The sequence below is a fragment of the Chenopodium album genome, chromosome 14, assembly GCF_948465745.1.
Source record: "Chenopodium album chromosome 14, dcCheAlbu1.1, whole genome shotgun sequence".
In the NCBI taxonomy this organism is placed as follows: domain Eukaryota; kingdom Viridiplantae; phylum Streptophyta; class Magnoliopsida; order Caryophyllales; family Amaranthaceae; genus Chenopodium; species Chenopodium album.
In genome coordinates, this window is record NC_137847.1 from 16,776,160 (window position 1) to 16,792,642 (window position 16,483).

Below are 16,483 nucleotides of genomic sequence, written 5' to 3' on the forward strand. Positions count from 1 at the left end.
AAGCTATTCAGGACATTCTTCGCAGCACTCCATTCTACATTAAAGTAGGACCAACTTTGCATCTAGCTCAAAACAATGTCTTAGAATGGGCTCTCAAGACTATAGAGTTGAAAGAAGTTCCTGAGTCAAAAGAAGTGGAACCTGAAACACAAGGAGCAAGTGAAACACAAGATGTTCAAAAACCCAAGGAAATGGACCATTCTGAACCATTCATCCCTACTCCAGACTTGAAAAGATCTTCAGAAAAACATTCAAAACAGAAGACTTCCATTGAGGCACCTGAGTCCCCACACCAGAGTTCTAAAACAATGAAACAGAAAAAAAAAAAACCTTAGGAAAAAGGCCAATGCAATTTGATGCTCAACAAGATTCATTAGAGCTGCAACTACCACAGGCTGGTACAAAAAAGAAGTTTTTCTTTGGCGGAATGACTCCCAAAAAGCACACTAGAGGTCAATACCCTGGGATTTATTTAGGAAAAGATCATTCAGAAGATGTATCAGAGAGTGATGACCCTGAGCAGCGGCAAAATACAGCCGGCAATGTCAAAAGTGAAAATCCGAAAAAGTCCTCCACTGAATCTACCACTGATGGAAATTAGTACCACAACTTCAAGCAATGTAGATAGAAAGGTGATGAAGTTTCAAGGATCAGCTACTTAAGGAAGTTCGAATAATATATATAGCAAGGAAATGAAGGATCAGACACCGGCTACTTAAGGTGCACTACTTGCACACCTTTTGAATATTAAAGCTTTTTCTAGGTTGAACGTATCTGGGCAGCTATTACCATTATTCCAGCATATGGCAAATAGTTTCTCAAGTACCTTATGTAATACTCCAGCATCATCTAAGGATAGACCTTAAGTTAGTTTTCATGATCTTATGTATATAGAAATTAGATGCTGTAGAGATGAATCTTTTGAGAGGTTTCCCAGGAACAATAACAGTTTGTTAATGTTCCCGGCAAACACCAAATTAAGAATATGTTCTGTTGTACTGCTATGTTTATATACTTGTCCAAATATTAAAAGAAATGTCCCATGTGCTACTGTTCATAAACTTTGCCTAAAATAGTAGTCTTTTTTAATCCTAGATATATCACACCGCGAAGTAAAAGCCCATAAATAGCAAAAATCAGAATAAATAAATGAAAATAATAAAACCAATACAAAAACAGAACAAATTCTCTTTTAAACCACACCAGTCACATTAAAGTAATACATCACAAACATAACCAAATAAAAAAAAATTACTCTCTGCACTACAACAGCATCTGATCACTAACAATCAGTAAAGTGCAAACTGCTAACCTAAAATCTGTAATTAAAACCAGAAGTACAGTTACAATACTTAATGCTTGATAATCATTTTAAATAATACTGAAAACCTAAAAAACAAAATTGGACATAAACCACTAAATCAAACCACCTAAATTGGTCCAAGTAATAATTCAAACAATAATGGATGACCTTGACGATAGAACACCACAACACCTACTCCTGCAACTATACACTGCTAGCTCTTCATAAAATAAAGCAACACCATTGCTAAGAAAACACTCAAATATGTCATTCCTTCCTCGCTTTATATGTAGCTCAACACACCATTCCCTATTCCTATAACGTAGTAACACCATAGCGGCAGTCTTGTAAATATGAGAGTTGAAGAGAAGCAAATTCAACTAGAACTTCCTACATACATAGAGCAAACAACATGGTTTTCCAGTTACATTACTTACTAATAAACCTGACACTTAGCTTATTATAAAGAAGTAACTTACAATAGCTCCTTGAAAAATGCTATGAACATCAAATATATACTTGAAAGAAGGTTCAGGGTGTTCAAGTTGCATAACATCTAATAGATTATCCAGTTCTAGAACAGTCAAAGGGAGTCTCCTTCGAACGATACTTGTTACAACTGTTGGTACATTCAGAAATGTTTTCTCTACACCACTTGAAGAAAGCAGCTTTGTATGAAAAACACCTTCACCCTCATAATACATTATCAAAGTGTCACCAACTTCAATATTATTATTATCGGTGATAAGTTATTCCCATCCTTGTTCAATATACATACCAGTGATCATATTTTGAGCATAATTTTTCTTAATAACAATATCCCATGACAGACCTTCCGTTCCACGAAATATACTTCCCCCTACTTGATGGCCAGCTAAAATTTCATGGAAACAAACTAGAATTTCCTAAAGATCAATGAATAAAAAAATATCAAAACAACAGCATATAAAGAAACCGTTCCACTAATTATTTAGCATGAAAGGAAAACATACAATATTTTTCTGTTGTACTTGATCAATTGTCATCACTCATCCATTAAACTGCCATCATTTTCCTATGCAAGATAATAAGGATAGATATTAATAACAACATATAAGCACACAAACTTATAGCTATATCGTCATAGTTAATACAGAAAATGACATACCATAATTAATCATGTAAGATAGCTTCCTCAAATAAGAACTCAATGTAGCATTATTAAGTAGCTAACCTGGTCATTAATACAGCAAAATTAGAGGTTCAAGGCAAAGACAACAAGAACACAATACCACCTCCAGCTCAATTTTAAAATTGTACACATGTGATGCGTTATAAATTCAACTAAGAATAAAAAGGACAATAATTATACACAACTAAAAATAAAATAAACTGTGCAGTTTTATAAAGCTAGATATATCAGATAAGGCCATATCTAATACATACAACTTTGGTGCAGATTAAAATTCAGAATTAATATTACAAACTTTATTATTATACAACCATCGTGAACTAAACCCAATCTTAACATTTTCATTATTATAAAGATATCATGAACTAAACTTATTATTAAAATTTTCATTAATTCAGTCTTTAGATCTTTATTATTATGCAAGTTAATAATTTTTCCATTTAAAACTTAAAGATGTCTCTTATTAAAGTTCAAAGAATCATAAGCACTTGATCATGAATGAATAGCTAAACACCAATATTCAAAAGCTAAATATGATAAGCAAAATTAATAATAACCACACAATCCAATCTCCATAATGATACTAACTAACTTGTAAGAGTACTATGTAATTAATTATCAATGCAAACTTTAAAAATCCAAAACACTATATGATACTCTTTAATAAATGAATATAATTAGATTTCAAACAAAAACTCAGTCAAGCAACGGAATCATTCGATTGCACCACTACATTGAAATTTCAGTACACAAACTTCTGCTAAAGGAAAAATAGAGAAAAAAAGCATCTACAGATTCAATATAAACTTTACATTGACAAATCAACTTTTCCAAACCACACACTGAGCACAATCTAACAAAATCTATACACAAATACAACAAATCAGAAAAATTTACATGCATTCAAAGCACATACATTATTCCCTCATAACATTTTTTTATAAAAATACGTAAAAATTAAAAACAAAAACCCTTATTAAGTTGTGGTGATATTCTGCCTATAAATAAACAACTTCATTTTCACCCAATCTCCACATCACTAACCATTCTTCCAACCCACATAATAGTTAAGATCATTCTACTATAGATCAAGTAATAGAGTTGTGGCATATCTCACATTATCTACATTATTTAGCAGATTTTTTAAGAACAGACTGTCGTGTAACACAATTCACATGCATTCCTTTCTTCAGACTACTAAATAATGAAAACAAACCATTCAACTCTCATCACACAACACATTCTAATTATTATTAACCAACAAAATGCCATTGAATAGTCCAAACAAAACAGTAACAAAATGGTAAAAGTACTTGTAGGAATAATATGAAATAATATTATTGCAACCATTACATTGCAAAGGATGTTTATTCTCCATTTATTTATAGTAATGTCCAATCTCAAGATTAAAAATAATACATGACTTAATTGAAGATTAAGGGAACACTATTTTTAACACAATTGGATCATTGCTATGCAGAAACACAACCCCAACTTTCCCATACTCTATGCGACTATTTGAAAACACTTGAGAAACTCCACTCATTATTCGACTGTAAATGTTCCCATTGACTTTAGAGTAGATCTCAACAACAACATCCCATGTTTTGCCACCATATCGCATTTGAATTTATGTCTGCCTGTTAACATGAGCAAAGACTTCATTACCAAAAGTCACTGGAATATCTTGCACATGTATAATTTAGAATGAGCTCAATATGATATAATTGCAATCTTAGATATATTATATTCATGATTTAGATTGAATGAATAAGTCACAAACCAAAGAGTCTTTCCCAAAACTTGCTGGTGTAATCACCCAAGGAAACCATAGCTTATTTCCAATCCCTAAGTACTCACGGAAATCAACATCAGACACATCACTTCCACCACTTGAACCATAACTTTTCAAAGGTTCAATAGAACTGAACCTTTTAACCATTGAGGATGAAAATATCCTCACGTAAAACGTCCTGTTCCCACCATAATAAATTATAAGAACTTAACCTTCTATAATTTGATTATCGTTCACAAATGCTTCCCACCCAAAATCTAAGGACATGTACTCCCTGCTTTGCTCTGTAACTTTGAGAAATTGCACATTCCATATCTGACTGTTGCTCCCATGGACGACTTCCACTGGACTAAATACATTGGCTAACATAGAAGTCCAGCTGTCCAGTAACTCCTACAAGATATGTTAAATACATTAAAAATCATTCTGAAAAAAAACAAGCACACTTAACAAAAATGAAAATCGTTTTAAACAAATAAACAAATATAGGAATTGTACAGAGTCCACAGGAATGTCCAGCGTACCAACTCTTTTCGATATTCATCTTCGAAAAACACCAAATGGCTCGGCAGATCACTATATAGGCTCATAATTCCTGTAATCAATACATTAAATAGTTAATATCATACATATATATATGTCAGCCTAAAAGAATCAGTAATTAAACAGATTAGGCACACAAAATCTAACTACTTAAGCAGAAATTGTATGGAATGAAATAAAACAGCACATTGTGTGAGATACCTTGTCAGAACAGTTTCATTTACTTACTTTGACAATGCAAAAGCTTTGCTTATATAGTAAATCCATGAAAGAGTTTTCTATAGAGGGAATCTCGGTAACAATAACAACAATTAAAGTCTGCATTGATGAATGTTGACCACAGCAAAAACAACCTATTAACTATATATTAATCACATATATGAATGATCAAATGTCCACATTGACTAAAACTTACAAGCTTTGAAACTACCTCATAGATACCTTGCCTACACATGTAACATATATAAGCTTACGAAGTAAATTCAGGTGCTTAAGTCAACACAAAATAGTTGATCTCTCCTTTGGAATTTGTTAACATTCAAGCTCTCAAAATGTATATGCTCAATTATTTAGAATCATACATCAATGCTGACCAAATTTTCAAATGAAATTAAAAACTCTGTAAACAGTTTTCCCACTTAGAACTATATTAAACTATAGCAAAGGCAAAACAATTACATTTACACTCCAAACTCTCTCATTAAAGCAAGTAAATGAAAATAAGTTCCATAGGGAATTGTCTAAGCCAAGCTTTCTCTTTACAATTCCAGTTAGTGACCTTCTTCTTTTAATGTTATTGATAAGGAGAAGATCACTAATTAAACTAAACTAAGCTACCATTTCCTTCCTTTAGTCCAGCATAATTAAATAAGACACTTCAATAAGCCTTATTGATAAGGTCACTAATTACACTTTTTCATTTCTAATTAGTGTATAATAGGGCCTTATATTAGTAACCTTTCTTGACATTAGTTAGTGTATAAAGTCAATAATTAAGAAAATATATAATTAGACTTCCTTTCTTTAAGGTATATTGACTTATATAATTAGACAGTAAAAAGAATGATATTGTATGGATAAAAAATGCCCTTGTTGTAAAATATATCCAAAAAGAGTTATATTCAAAAAATGACCTTCTTGTATATAACTCTTTTTGCTATGAAGGTCATTTTTTATAGTCTAATTACTATAATTAGGATGAAAAGTAAAAAGTAATTACAATAATATTGTGTGGAATTATAATTTTACTATCTTATTAAATATATAACCTATATAATTAGACAGAAAAAAGAGTTAAGTTTAATTGTGACTTGTAACTTTCTGTTTCCTTCCTTTCCTAATTTTAATCTTTCATTTAATTGAAACTATGAAAAGAGCTATATTACTGACCTTCTTGAAGATATAACTTCTTATTCAATTGGAACTATAAAAACAGTCACTAATATAATTATATATTTTCTACTTCTATAATTCTAAAACTCTATTTGTTACCACAGTCTAAATACATCGAACATAATTTCAAGCACTCAAAATCTATACTTCACCAACTAAAAAAAGCATTTTTCATTAAAGCATCCAAATAGAAATACATTCATAGCAGATTAAATGCTTTTACAGCAAAAACGCCAGTAAAGCATTCATTCAACCTGATTAGCCATATGCATCAAAAGTAAAAAAAAAAGGCTAGCTGTCAAGGCTCCCACAACTTGATCAAAACATAAACAAAAAAAAACGTGAATAATGAAAAAACGGCAATTTCACTAAATGCCACTGAGCACTATAATAATTCACCAAATGCCATCAAGGTTTTCAAAATTCGCCAAGTGCCACTAACAAACAATACATTAACACCTCGTGCCATTAATGAGGTTTGGCCGTTAGTTATCTGTTACTACAATTCTTATTTCATGAAATGTCACTGAGGAGTTTAAATATTTCACCAAATGCCATTACTTTTGTAAATTTTTACACAATACACCTCTAAACTAATGAGTTGTAATGGCTAGTTTGTTTGAACTTTTTTGAATTTTTTTGGGCAAATCTTGTCGTTGCACTCAATTTGTTGTATAAATAATACACTAAAACACACAAAGCAAACTTATTTGCATAATCATTAGCTTGATATTACACATATCTTCCTCTAAACATGAGTATGCATATGTAAGGGTTCCAAACAAATTTTGCAATTGTGGTAGAAAATATGCAATTAGAAGCTCGGAGTCAACAACTAATCCACAAAGGGTATATTATAAGTGTGATTCATGTTATAGCTTAATGGTGCAAAGTTTGTGAGCATGAAAAAGGTCATAGCAGGGGAAGCTGTTATGAAAGGGATGGCTTAGGACTAACTAATTTGCATGAAGAATTAAACAATTGAAGAAGAAAATCAAGTAGCAACAAAAAGTTCTCAATTGCATTATGAAATTAGGAGTACTAATGTGTGTAATAGTTGTGACTGTAATGATGAAGTGAACTACTGTAATTGCAATAAAATTGAATAAAGAGGGAAATTAAATCATGTGCTCATTTTAATACGCTTTCATTTAATTAAGCATAGTCTATAATTGCTTCATGTTCAAATCATGTGCCCAAAAACATGTTGAATTAATTTCACTCATTGCTGAACACTAGCACTTGTGGTTGTGGTAAGTTGTAACATTCAAGATTCCAATGCAACATATGCACTGAAGGTGATATACCACCAGAGGCTACAACCAGTAGACTTTGTATCTCTTTGTTTCAAAGGGAGTGCATACAAGCTGCAAAGCATATGCACCTTGACCTAAGTTAATGGCCATCATTCAACCTGCCTAACATACTACCACCACTGGTGAAAAGATTTGTAAGAAGACCAAAAAAAGCAAAGAAGAGAGCCAAATGAAACAAGGAAAGGGAAGAGACATTTAACAATTAAGTGCAGCTTATGCAATGAGTTGGGCCACAACATGTTGACTTGTGCATCAAGGAAAAAAGTGTTGAAATCAAACATCTCCTCTCAACCCAAGAAGAAAACAAAGAAAGCAGTATGAATGCACAACCACTCATCTTTTTAATGCACAGCTGGTATATACATGTATTTTTTGAACATTAACAGTGAAGTGTGTGTTGTGTTGTCTACTATATATATGTATTTTTTGAACATTAAAATTGGGTGCAACGGCTAGAATTGCCCAAAAAAAATTTCAAAAAAGGTCAAAATAACTAGCCGTTACAACTCATTAGTTTAGAGGTATATTGTGTAAAAATTTACAAAAGTAATGGCATTTAGTGAAATATTTAAACTGCTCAATGGCATTTCATGAAATAAGAATTGTAGTAATGGACAACTAACGTCCAGACCTCATTAATAGCACGAGGTGTCAAAGTATGGTGAATTTTGAAAACCTTGATGGCATTTGGTGAATTATTAAAGTGCTTAGTGGCATTTGATGAAATAGCAGATGAAAAAAGCAGCATGGTGTAGGAGCAAACATAAAAAAGCTTCTGCATGCTGTTAAAATAGCAAAGGAATCTTTACAGCATTAAAAAACAGCTTCCTCACACAAATATCAAGCATCCAATATATCCTTTAACCTGTTAATTCAATAAATATAGGTATATAGATTAACTAAATAAGAATATAACCTACTGCTCCGATTAACCATAAAACATCTCACTTGAAAAAAATAACATACCATTTTCATTTCAAAATAAGTAAAAATCAAAAATAAAATGCACAAATATGATTTTTAAGCTTGAAACCTGATAAATCTATACAAGAATAACTTACTAAATGTATGATTACCAATTAAATAATACACTTGAATTATTGAAGAATAAAAATGTAGAAAAAGCCATCAAAAAATCTCACATAAGATCTTTAAGCTCTGAAAAATTGCCTATCAAAATAAGGCTTATAACCATATTTACTAAGCCACCACTTGTAAAAAAAAATAAATTCATTCATAGATAAATATTGTGAAAAGATTATTAAAGCTACTACAAAGCAAAAAATACACCCCACAAAATAGTGACTAGATAGAAAAAAACAATTTGTTTTTGACCCATCAATAATACATTTCATGTAAGTACCCACGCGTACTCACTAAGGCTTTGACAAACAAAGCTATCCACATGAAGATAGCAGTGCCCATATTCTTGCTATAAATACAATCCTTGATGTGTATAATTCAAACCAACACATTACCAAAGAAAGAAAACAAAAAAAAACCTCAACGCAAATATAAATATATACACATATCCTTCACATTACATACGTTACAAAATGCCTCAAAAATTAAATAAAAAAAAATAGTTCTCACCTTCCTCTTATCAACCAACGATCAATTTCAGCCTACTTAAAATACCATTCTACACAATAAATATATACACAATCAGCAACAAAGTTAGTGGTAAAACAGGGAATCAAGTTGGTAGTAACATATTCCCTAAAAATATACTTTAATACAATTATGTTACTGCCGGTTAAATTCACTGCGCAAGTAGCATATTAGTGTTAAAATTTAACAATAATTATTTAGGTTGGTTTTCGATATATAATATTATATAAATATTGACAACTAAACACCTAAATAATACCCAAGTTAGGAATTCAAGCAAATGGAGTTGGCGTTTATGTAAAAGAAATGGAATTAACTTCCATCAGATGAATCCAACTCTTACGAAAGAACTTGGAAAACGTGTGCCAACATGAGAAAAATTGTAAATGGAAAAATTTTTGCATGTTGGGTGAAAATAAAAGAGCTTTTGTATGTAATTTAAGGAATTTTAGTATGAAACATTTTTCATAATTTACAATATTCAATGGAAATTTATATTTTACGATTAGTGCATTTTGCATAATCGTCAAATAATCCTTTGTAATTTTGTTTGCCAAGACAATATTAATGCAAGGTTTGTATTTTTTTTTATTTAGTTTGAACTGTACTAGATGTTACTTATTAGAATATACCAATTAATATTAAGTTGTACACTTTACAGATAAATTGAAAATTCAATTTATGCATATTGAACAAAGTTAAAAAAAAAAAAAAAAAAAACCAATGACAGCAAGGAAAGAATATACACATTACACCTTTACTTTAACAAGTAAAAATATAAACATGAAACAACGTACCAAAGAAATAAAAAATCAATCATAACATCAAGTACTACCAATAAAAAACATATGTGAAAAAAAAAATATAAATAAAAATATAAATAAAGGGTTATACTTTTACTATAAATACAACACTAGACACTTACCCTTTACAACTACACATAACCAAACATATCAAAGGCATATCCTATGCATACCAAAACATTTAATCCATACTCTTTGCATATTCTACCTATAATATAAAGCATACAAATAGCCAACACATTACCTAGCCTACAAAATGCCTCAACTAATAAATCGCAAAATTCAAAGCTATAACCTACCCTTTATCAACAAAAAAGTAAATTTAGCTTACCTCAAGATTCCATTCCATATAATCAGTTGATCTACACTCGGCAACAAAGTTGGTGGTAATAATAGCGATTAGTATAATTATGTTGCCGTCGATTAGATTCACTTCGCCAGCAACACATTTATATTAAACATAATCAATTATTATTTAAATGTATTGTTGATATAAACACTTGTTATATATTGACAATTAAACATTTAAATAACACCCGAGTATAGCACTCAAGCAAATGGGCTCGGCGTTTATGTCAAGCAAAAGGAGTCAACTTCCAATAAGTAGAGTTCACTCTATCCAAAAACTCGGGAAAAAAGTGCAAATATACATGGCTCTTATAAAAGTCCATAGTTCATTCACAGTACCAAAAACAAAACAACTCCCAAATTTACTGTTCTTTTATTGTATTAGATATAGATCAAATTAAAACCAAATAAAGGAGCATTAGTTATGTATTATACAATTAATCACAATTCTTCTTGTTCAATTATAAGTTCCTCCAAACTTAGTTGACAAATTATTATTGCAGTTTATACCTACTTAGCACCATTTCATAGAATATGAATTAATTTCATGTTATACCACTAAAATGAAATAATTTCACTTTATACCACTAAAATGAAATCAAATATAGCTTAACATTTTTTTCACAATTTGGAGTACTTTCCTCAACCAAACGAAACTTATTGCTCTCTTACACATTGTTTCACAATAATATCATTTGGTTCAACTTAAGTGAAAGTTTGAAAATATATTATGGGCAAATCTAAATGAAGACCGGTTAACAAAAGTCCATCTCATATGAATGAGTGAATGTTTGTTGGGCTTTAAAGTCAATTGCCTTGGACATAGACTTCAACTTCAACCGTATATAATTTATGGATACATGACTTAATGGCCTAATTAAATGCTTGCATGAAAACTTTTTCAAAAGCTAACTATTATACACCATACCTATAACGATCATTAAACAAGATTATTTCTATTATGGTTAATTATTTCTATTAAACAACGATCATTAAACTAAGTGATTTTCAAAAGCTAACTGCTCATGCATACATTAAACAAGAAAAACATTCTCAAATCAACAATCAAAATGCAGCCAGTTAAATTAACACATAAAGAGCAACTAATTATATGCTAAACACCGAAGCAAAATCGCTAAATTAGGGCGTGCGCGGGCCAACAACTAGTATCTTGAAAAATGAGTACATTAATTAAACAAGTAGCTTACTTGTCAATATATGGAGCAAAGAATATTTGATTTTGATTTTGTGCATTATTGCATGAAAATACCCTAACCAAATAGTCACATCGATCATCTTCGTTTTCTTGCGTTGGAGTTTGCGGTGATATGAAATTAGAATCACAAAATCCATAAAATCCTGAAATACCTTGTGCATGGACCATCTCACTTAGATGCCTTGTATATTTAGAAACAAAATTTAAAACAATTAGTTAACAAAATTGGTAAAAAAAAAAGGGTTTAGAAATTAAAATTACTACCATACTTACATCATAAAAGTTGAGATGTGACTTGCTCCAATCATTCTTTGATAGCACCAATCTCGCATATCTTCATAATCAATGCAAACATCCTGCTCATTATAAAATACACTAGTCGGTATTCTAATAAGTATGGTTTTTCCACCATTTTTCATTTCAACAGCTAGCTTCCTACAAACTCGCATCAAAGTAGTAGTCAACTTCAGTTTTTCCTCGGGAGTGATAGGAGCAAGTACACGGTTGGTGAATGATGAATTTCATGAAGGCATTTGAGTAGAAAGTGTATTGAGCTCTTTTATAGATTGTTTATCAACCTTAGGTATAATACAATAACAAAACCAACTTAGTATCATCCTTGTAATATATATATATGTATATATATGTATGTATATATATATGTATGTATATATATGTATATACATACATATATATATACATACATATATATACATACATATATATATACATACATATATATATATATATATATACATATATATATATACAAATATATATATATATACATACATACATATATATATATATATATATATATATATATACAAATATATATATATATACATACATACATATATATATATATATATATATATATATATATATATATATATATATATATATATATATATATATATATATAACGTATTTTAGCTAAAAAACTATATAATACCTTCTTTATGGGAAAAACTAGAGCTAACCATAACAAAAAATGATTCTTTCCACTACCACAAAAACGGGAATAAGTAACACATGATACACAACTGTCAAGTTATATAGGCGATCTCTAGAATTTTATAGAGCGCCTATGTAAGATATGCGCTTTGTATGTTAGAACCTATAGAGCGTCTGCCAAGGTTAACCGCTCCGTTTCATATACCCAAAATTTACATCATACATTATAGATCGCTTCTCATAGATAACCGTTCTATAAGTATTATTAAAATAAATAAATAAAAACTTAAAAAAAATAAAAACAAAAACAAAACCCTTTATATACTACTAAAGTACTACTAAGACACGCACTAACCCTAACTCCTTTCGCTAGCCATCACTCTCTGAATCTTTTACTTCATTCCCCATCTCCCTCCTCTAACCCTAACTCCTCTTTCTTCTAACATCATCCCTCAATATATACCACCTCCAAGGCTCCAACTTGCTTTAATAGATTAAAGCCAACCCAAAAACACTTGTTCACCACCATGGCAGCCCCTTGAATCACCCCAAGAACCCTTGAATCACCCCTCATTTGTCTCTGCTTTGATCAAGATTAATAGTGCACGCATTGTCTCGGTTTTTCCGCGGTGGGTTGATCTGAATCTTTCCACGAATTGTAGCCGTCGACCGAGGTATATTAAGATTAATTTCATTTGTGTTCAAATTTCAATGTCCAAATTTGTTTTTCGGTTTCAAGCTTTCATTGTTCAGATTCAGTTTTTGGTTGTTTTAAAGTGATTGATATGATTTTTTTTTTCCTTTTTTAATGTGCATTTTAAAATTTCATTTTACTACTCAATTATTTTAGATTTGTGGGTGTTTGGTGCGGTTGCTCTGTGGGTATTTGGTTTTCATGTTATAATTTATGATTTTTCATCTTTTATCAATCAAGTTTCATGTTACAATTTCCGATTTTCTCAATTTTTTATCCAAAGTTTTAGATTTTTTTCTAATTCAATTTTAGATTTTCATTTTAACATTCCGTTTTAATTCTCAATAATTAATTTTAAATCTCAAATTTCTGATTTTTCATCTTTAGATCTGATTTAATTCTTATTTTTTTTATAATTATATTGGAGTACTAATAATAACAATAATTATGCATCTTTTTATTTTTGCAGTTTTCTGTTGTTGTAGTGTTGATTTGTGGGGTGGTTGATGCGGGAGTGTGGGTGAGCAGGGGTGTGGGTTGCGGGCTTGCGGTTTGTGATTGCAGTGGTGATAGTTGTGGTACCTGGTTTTTAGTGGACAAATTAGTCTTAAGAGGTTCCACTTAAGTGTATGATAAGACTTTTAATTAAAAACGTAGAGTCGCCACCTTATTTTTACCCGAATAAGGACGGATTATAAAACAGTCAATTTTTTAAGAAATAATACTAAAAAAACTAACTGCTAACTCCATAAAAAAAATTAAGGCATAGTCTGGGGTTCGGGATTTAGGTTAAGAGAATCGAACATGTGGAACTCATCTTCTCTTCCGTTCTAAAGAACAGGCTCTTACTAATGCGTTGTTTAAAGTTCAATTTTCTAGGCATGTTAGTCACATAAAATGATATAATAATTAATATAAGGTAGGTTTGAGCACCAAAGTTGCACTATGTACCGATCATAGTGGGATTTTGAATTCACTCACGGATCAAAACCTTCATAGTTCAGACAGATACTGTATTTTAAATAACCAATTCCATTTGGGTTTTAAATTTGGGTAGTTGAGATAAATGTCATTTTTGTAAGTGGGATTTTAGCGATCTACGACGAATTCACTAATAAAAGTAAAATGAACCACCTTGGTTGAGGAAAATCACCCCGATTAGTGATTACCAAAAATGTCTTTTGAACAAGACAATTCAACAAATGCGTCCCAATTGATGACTTTTTAGTGGGTCAAGGTATTTTTTAGGATGAAACGGTAAGGGTTCACTATGTAATCTCACTTTAGATTTAAAAAATCGCTCAAGGGTAATATTTGTAAGGTTTTAAGGTTTATGTGTTTAGGCTTAATGGAATTGGCCAAATAAAGCATGACACCTGTCAAGGCCTTATTTCCAAATAAAAGGGAACACTAAACTATTTAATCGTATCCGATTGTCAATTAATCCATCGGGTAATTATAATGGGATCCGAGCTTATTTTTATGGAGATGGATAATTGTTACAACCTTATATAACTAAATAATTAATCTTAACCTCATGTTTGGAAATGAGGCCATAACCTTATATTAACTATCAATAATTATTAAAAAAACAAGCATGCAAAGTTATGATTCATTCTTGTGTTATGAAAAGGGTTTGAGATAAAAAAAAAAGTTCATAAAGTTATAAAAGTTTTTATTTCTAAAATTGTTTTAAAATAAATTTAAAGTTTCTTAAAATATCATTTATTTCCAATGTCATCTTAATATAAGATTAAGTTTCCTCAAAAACAATCATTTAAGAACAAAAATTAAAGTTTATTAAAACTCTTATTTCTATAGTCATCTCTAGATTAAAGTTCCTTAAAACTCTTTTATTTCGAACGTCCTATTTAGATAAAATTAAAAGACATCCTAATAATAGAAGTTTCATAAGTTAATATTATATACCATAATGTATTATAGGTTTCATACCATTAGTTTTTTAAAAAACAAATTAATTCAATTTTTTTAAAAGAAAGTAATTAAGAAAAACGTGCATTTTCCTCATTTTAGATATCTTGAACGAAAAAAAATCATTAAAAATCATAGAAAAATCGAAAAAAATTACTGTGAGATATGGTTGGAAAGCTCTTGAAAAATTCTATCATTTGAGATGAAGAAATGGAGCTGTTTTTGGGCATAAGGGCGGTTGCATAGACCATCTTTAGGACGTGGTAAGTTTCATTTTATCCTTGACCATCCTTTACATAAGCTCTTACTTCCTTAGGTCTTTAAAATCACTTAAAAAGAAAATTATTCTTAATATATTCTTAGACAAACATATGAATGCATTAATACCTTATATTTTTAATGCATTAGAAAAAAAATGAAATGCAAAATGCAATTAATTCCCCCTTTTTATAACCACTACAACAACCTACCACTTGTGCCACGAATTATGCCACGGGAATTCTTCGTGGCATAATTTGATCTAGCCACGGGAAAAATAAAGTCAACAAAAAACTTGATATGACAACAAAATATTATGCCACGGGTAAAAAGAAATTTGTGGCTAATTGAAACTTATGCCACGACTAAATTTCTTTCCCGTGGCAGATACACACTTATGCCACGGATAATTATGTTCCCGTGGCAAATTGACACTTGTGCCACCACTAATATTATTCTCGTGGCAAATAAACACTAATTTCACGAGTATTTTGTCGCCGTGGCATTCAGTCTAACACTTGTGTCACATTAAAATTTAATTTAATGGCAAACTTATATTTATGCAAACCCATCACATTGCTTTAAGGAAAATAAACTTAGACTAACTCAATGAATCTTAACACATAAATAATATTTTTATAGTTAAATATATAATTAATTGTAATAGCATTTTTTGTATGAAATGATATGTATGGTGAATCTATAAACAACTTTTGCATACATCAGGTTTACAATAATGTTATTGTGCGGCGCAAAAGTTACCCGTAATTTCATCGAAGTCACCATTCTTCTCATAAAAGTACCCCTTTTCTTATTAAAGTTACCCTTTAATTTTCTCACATAAAGTTACCCTTGCCTTTACCAATAGTTAATATTTAATTAATAGAAAGTTACCCAATAAGCACAAAAAAATAAAAGTAGTCAACAATTTACTCATGATTTTCTGAATTTTGCAGTTGATTTGATGAACTTCATCAATCTCCAATCCTCCCTAAATAAACCTAGATAAATGAAGAAAAAAACACCTAATTATTGTAATAAATTTTCTCCCAATTGATATAGAATGAAAGGGAAAAAAGATTGAATTGATTTGAGTTATATAGTGCGAAATAATATATAGAGTAGGAAGAAAGTGGGAGGAATT